At 45.1% G+C, this 6537-nt stretch overlaps 1 pseudogene; it reads left to right on the forward strand.

Annotated features, from left to right (window-relative positions):
* The first annotated feature begins 695 nt into the window (after positions 1-695).
* On the forward strand, positions 696-6261 carry LOC131834709 (gamma-soluble NSF attachment protein-like; annotated as a pseudogene).
* The last annotated feature ends 276 nt before the right edge of the window (positions 6262-6537 follow it).

Here is a 6537-nt window from a genome sequence, read left to right on the forward strand (position 1 = left end):
GAGATGAAAAAATCATTGTTTGGTCTTAAGCAAACTTGGAGCAAGGGTTGGTAAAGGTCATCAGATGGTAAATTTTTAAGCTATTTGGGTCACAAAATCTCTGTCACAAGTATGCAAATTAGCTGGAAAGCAGCTACAGACCTAAAGGAGTACGTGTGGCTGTGTTCCAATAATACCTCATTTGGGAAAACAGATAACAGGCCAGATTTGGCCCATGCAGTCCCTGGACCAGGGCTCAATATATTAAATATGGGATGGCAGTGTCACAGGTCGTGGATGGAACAGAGTTGATTGTGCTTGGCACAGAAATGAAAATGACAGAATCTGACAAATTAGGGTGTTTGTCACAGAGTTTAGGTTTGTTCCCTCTAGGTGGAAGTGATGGAATATAATTAAACCATGTGTGGCAGGGGGATACTTGTAAAGAAGTGTTTCTGATTGGGTTGGAAATGACAGACACTGAATAAAAGAAAGTGAGACCAGAGTAGAAAAATAAATAGGATTCGGTAAGAGAGAACAGAAGTATATCTAACAAGAGTGATGGCTTGACTAGAATCTAGAGTAGAAATGACAGAAACAAACAGAAAGGTGACAGTTAACATTGGAGGTGAACACGTGTGCTTAAAGAAGACATGGCGGTCAGTACCTGATACAGCTCTGTTGGTGATGGACTGAGTAGAAAAGTCAATGCCTTAATGGGCACCAAGGTGGCAGAAGAAACATTGAAAGGTCCAGAGACCCTGGTGGAGACTGTGGGGACCCCAGAGGTGGGTGATGAGGCAAAAGTGAAATATGTGATGACCTCTGAGGCTGTGGTGGGTCCAGAAGGTGAGGTGGAAGCTTTGGTGTCCCTAGAACCTGTGGAAGTAAATATGGTGGGTCCAGATGCCGAAAAGGAAACTATGGTGCCCTTAGAAGATGTGGTTGAGACAGTCAGGGTCTCTGCAGAAGTTGGAATTATTGTGGTCACAGATTCTCCAAGTGTCACAAAGATTTTAGTAGATTCTGTCATTGCCTCAGAGACTATGGTCAAAGCTACAGTGCTGTCAGAGAGACCAGTCGAGGTCTTAGTGGTCTCAGCAGTGGTGGTAGATGCCATGGTAGTCTAAAAATTGTTTTCTTAGAGACTTTGGTGAGTCCTCATGTAATTGTGGAGGCCATGGTGGTCTCAGAGACCTTGGTAGAGGCCCCAGAGGCCTCAAAGTCTGAGGTAAAGGCTATCATTGGCACAGATGCTGGATCTGAGGGCCTCAGAAGCTGTTTCAGAGACTAGGATGGTTGAAGAACTTACAGTTATTTCAGAGGCTATGCTGAAGGCTATGGTTAAAATAGACCTTGTGATGGAGGATATAATTATCTCAGAAGCTGTGCTGGGTGGCTGCAGTGATGAGTATGGTGGGTACAGATGTTATGGAAGAACCTAGAATGATCTCAAAAGCCCCAGTGGAGACAACAGTTATCTCAGCAGTGATGGTGGAGACCATGGTGGTCTCAGAGGCTGTTGTGTTCTTAGAGCCTGTGATAGAAGGAAGGATGAGATGTGAGGAGCAGAGATATTATTGTGGAAGATGTGGTGGTCTCAGAGACCATGCTGAAGGCCACAGTGGACTCAGTGGCTGTAGTAGAGACTGCCATAGGTGGAGATGCTGTGGTGGAGAATCTGGTGGAATTAGAGGGTGAGAGGGATCATGGTGGAGTTAGAATCTTTGGTGGTCTCAGAGGCTGTGGTGGCTTCAGAGGCTATGGTGAAGAATGTGGTGGGCACAGATGCTATGGTGGCTTTAGCAGGTCTTTCAGCAGTTGTGGAAGGCGCAGACTCTACAGCTGTGACAGAGGCTTTAGTAGAAAACCTGAGGTTTAGCAGAAACTCTGGGGCTGTGGTAGCAGCCAGAGTGCTCTCTGAAACTTCAGTAGAAGCAAAGTGTTCTCAGCATTGGTGGTCAAGGCCATGATGGTATTATTAGAGGCTCTTGTGATCTTAGAGCTTATTTGGGGTATGGTCATGGACCCAGGCATTATTATGGAAGATATGGAATGGTGGTCTCGGAGACTACGATGAAGAGCACAGTGGATTCAGAAACTGGGGTCTCAGAGACAGTATTGGAGAAAGTGATCGACACAGAGATTGTAGTGGCAGGTGTGATGATCTCAGGGGCTGTAGTAGAAGCTATGGTGGTGTCCAATCTTATGGAGCAGAGAAGGAGGCCACTGTAGGTGTCCAATCTTATGGAGCAGAGAAGGAGGCCACTGTAGGCACAGATATTAATGTGGATGGCATGGTGATCTCAGAGCCTTTAGTGGACACAGATTCTTTTTTTTGGTTATAAATATATTTTTAAATTTCTTTTCAGCATAACAGTATTCATTGTTTTTGCACCACATCCAGTGCTCCATGCAATACGTGCCCTCCCTAATACCCACCACCTGGTTCCCCCAACCTCCCACCCCGCACCCCTTCAAAACCCTCAGGTTGTTTTTCAGAGTCCATAGTCTCTCATGGCTCACCTCCCCTTCCAATTTCCCTCAACTCCCTTCTCCTCTCCATCTCCCCATGTCCTCCATGTTATTTGCTATGCTCCACAAATAAGTGAAACCATATGATAATTGACTCTCTCTGCTTGACAGTGGACACAGATTCTGCAGTGGTATTTGAAGCTGCAGTGAAATCTATGGTGACCCTAGGATCTATGACCTGTGACCTCTGATTTCAGAGGTCAAAATGAAGACTATGGTGGGTATAAATGTCATCATGAAGGAAGTGGTGCTCTCAGAGGCTGGGGTGGACACAGGTGTTGGGGTGGTCTCGGCAGTTATTGGGGGTGACTGAGGAGGGCACAGACTTAGCAATTGTCACAATGGCTTTAGTAGAAACTGTAGTGGTACAAGAGGCTGTGTTAGAGGTCATGGTAGGTACAGATGCTGCAGTGGAGGGTGTGGTGGTCTCAGAGGCTGTGGTGATGATTGTAGTGGTCTCAGAAGCTGTAAAGAGACCGAGATGGTCTGAGTTGCTCTCGGGCCTATGGAGGAGTCCATTGTGGAGACACAGTCTGTGGTAGCCCCTGAGGCTGTGGTGGCTCAGTAGTGCTCCCAGAAGCTGTGAGCAAGGACATGGAGGGCTCAAAGTCTGTGGTGGGCCCAGGAGCTATAGTCCTCCCTAAAGTACATTAATTTTTACCCAGGAATAACACTCACTTTTGCACTTCTTTTAAAGATTTTTTTTTTTTTAAGTAATCTCTATGCCAGTGTGGGGCTCGAACTCACAACCCTGAAATCAAGAGTCACATACTTGGGGCACCTGGGTGGCTTAGTTGGTTAAGCATCTGACTTCAGGTAATGATCCCAGGGTCCTGAGATTGAACCCTGTATGGGCTCCTCATTCAGCAGGGAGTCTGCTTCTTTCTCTCCTTCTGCCCCTCCCCCTGCTTGTGCTCTCTCCCATATAAATAAATAAAATATTTTTTAAAAGTTGCACACTTCACTGACTGCTGTACTGAGTAAGCCAACCAGGCACCTCCACTTGTGCACTTTTTATATTTTATTAGGAGTCTTGCACATATCTGTCATTCTTGTTTCTGTTGAGACAGCAGAACTATGGTACCCAGATTGTAGTTAACCCTGCATGTGGACACATGTGCCTTATAGGATGCAGCTCTGGTAGTTCTCTCCTCTTCCTTTTTTTTTTTCCTTTTTATGTGGATTGTCAGAGGCAGGCCCCTGGCCAGGGCGGCCTCTGCCATTAAAAGATGGCGCCTGGCTAGTTGCCAGGTTAGGATTGCCTCGTGAGACTAAGCAGACCGCCAAAGAGGAAGTAAACAGCATTGGTTGCTAGCTAAGTTGTTCGTTTAGGTGCACAGCCTGATTCGCTCCCTCCTGTACCCTGCTCGCTGATTGGTCATGTAAGCGTATATAAGTGTGTAGACTTGCGGAAATAAAGAGAGAGAAGATGCATCCGAACCAGGGTTCTTGTCGTCCTTGCGGGGCGAGGGCGATAGTGGATGCCATGGGTATGACTGCTGACTCAACTGTGCTGTTGAATGAATGAATTATTTGGGCAATCACTTCTGTGTTTTCTTCTTTCCTCAAGAATTTTACTAATCAGGGTCCTCAGTTTTGGGGGTGGTTTGTAGGGGTTTTTTGTCACTCTATTTGCCTAGGTGAATTTTTCTATTTAACACATGCTAAGGAAGCAACACAAATAGAAACTGCATATCCTCTCTAACACTAAGGATTGTTGGAGCTCAGATGACAGAGAAATATTGTTGTCTGAAAACACAGAGTTCATGTGGACAGATCTCCCCAGCAGCATTCCCTTAGCTAGATGGAAATAAGGAGGAGATCACACCAAAATAAAAGGGCACTTGAGCAGAGACACTCAAGTGCAAATCCCCCCTTCACTTTTTGGGCCTTGCAGCATACTGTCCCTGCCTGAGGAGAGCCTATGTGTTTTTATCATGGAATGAAGGCGATCAGGTTGTGAATTTTGGATGAGGCCACATGTTGCAGGCTTTCTTTAAGCAATCAAGGTCAGAACTGGTGTGTTAGGCAGTTAGTAAAAGTTATCTCAGTAAAGAGACACAGGGAAATGATAGGGGAAGATCCTTGGGATGATGTCTTTCTTTCCTTTATTTAGTTTTTAGTATAAAGGGCTAGATCAAGTAGTAGTAGTGAGAATGGAAGTAGAGAAGAATCTAGGAGACTGATCTAAGTTCTCTCTGACAGGCATTTTCTGTGTTCTGTACTTCTCATTCGTTCTTACAAAAACATTCTTTAAGAAGCTTCTATAAGGGGGTGCTTGGGTGGCTCAGTGGGTTAAAGCCTCTGCCTTTGGCTCAGGTCATGATCCCGGGGTCCTGGGATTGAGCCCCGAATCAGGCTCTCTGCTCAGCAGGGAGCCTGCTTTCTCCTCTCTCTCTCTCTCTGCCTGCCTCTCTGCCTACTTGTAATCTCTGTCTGTCAAATAAATAAATAAAATCTTTTTCTAAAAAAAGAAGCTTCTATAAGGTATGTGGTATTCCAGATATGGTACAGAGTGGTAAAATACAGGTATGAAGCTTCTATTCAAGTAAGGAAGAAAGACGATGAGTACGTAAATATAACCTCAGAAACAAACAAACAAAAATCTATGAATCACTCTTTCAGGGCCCAAAGGGCCTTTATCTTGCCCTTCATGTGAAGGACAGACTGTGGAAGCATGGCTCAAAAGAGAAAAGAACATCTTATCAAATCATAGACACACCTGAAAACTGTTTGTTTTTTTTAAGATTTTATTTATTTGACAGACAGAGATCACAAGTAGGCAGAGGGGCAGGCAGAGAGAGAGGAAGGGAAGCAGACTGCCTGCTGAGCAGAGAGCCCGATGCAGGGCTCGATCCCAGGACCCTGGGATTATAACCTGAGCTGAAGACAGAGGCTTTAACCCATGAGCCACCCAGGTGCCCCTGTTTGTTTGTTTTAATGGAAGCCAGATTATGACAGTGCCACTTCTGAGTATGGAAAAACAAGGCTTCTGAGCAACGGGCATAATGTTGAAGGACATGCAGAAACTACCAACTGATGGGGGCACCTGGGTTGCTCAGTTGGTTAAATGTCCAACTCTTGACTTCAGCTGAAGCCATGATCTCATGGGTCATGAAAGCAAGTCCTATGTTGGTCTCCTTGTTCAGTGAGGAGTCTGCTTGAATATTCTCTCCTCTACCCTCCCCCCACTCAAGAGAACAGCACTCCCAACACAGCAGTTGGAGGCACTGGGACACAGCAGGCACTGAAACTAGCTGGAAAGCTCATGGAAAATGTAGATCTGGAAAAGACTGCACAATTCTATTAACAGCCAACATGTTTGAAAATGAGGACCACTTGAAAATGAGGCAGTTGAATGCTTAGAGAATGCCTTAGGGAAAGCCTCTAGACTACCGGCACAAGAACTGATCAGGCAAGACTCTATTCAGAAAGAAAAAGCATTTATAAGTACATTAAGATTTATTCAACTCATTATAAGAAAACAGTTGTTCAAGTCTTAGTTCACCTATTCAGAAATGACTACATGGCTACAGGAAGCTACCTCAGGGAGAGGTCTAGCACACCAGAAGCCCATGGAGGTTACAGCTGTGCTGCCCTAAAACAGCTTCTGGAAGGGTTTGACCAGCAAGACCAAGCAGTATCCTCAGCGGTCTGCCCCTATGTTTCAAGTACCTGGACAGCAATGATGCAAACCAGGGCCTTAGTGTGGTGATTCCAGGCGGGAAATCAGGTAGAAGGCACTAGCAATGGTTGTGCAATGATGCACATGTAATTAATGCCACTGAATTGTACACTTAAAAATGGTTAAAATGGTAAATTTTATGTTCTGCATATTTTACCACAATAAAATTTTTGAGGGGAAAAAAAGGGAGGAGGAAGAGGAAATCAATGACCACACCACAGGCTAAGCCTGATGGTGGACCCACCACAGAGCGGATGAAGAGGAAGGGGCATATTCAGAAAACTCTGCTAGTATTCTACTTTGCAAAAAAGAAAAGCAAAAATTCTGATATGCCATTT

The sequence above is a fragment of the Mustela lutreola genome, chromosome 6 (genome assembly GCF_030435805.1).
Source record: "Mustela lutreola isolate mMusLut2 chromosome 6, mMusLut2.pri, whole genome shotgun sequence".
In the NCBI taxonomy this organism is placed as follows: Eukaryota; Metazoa; Chordata; class Mammalia; order Carnivora; family Mustelidae; genus Mustela; species Mustela lutreola.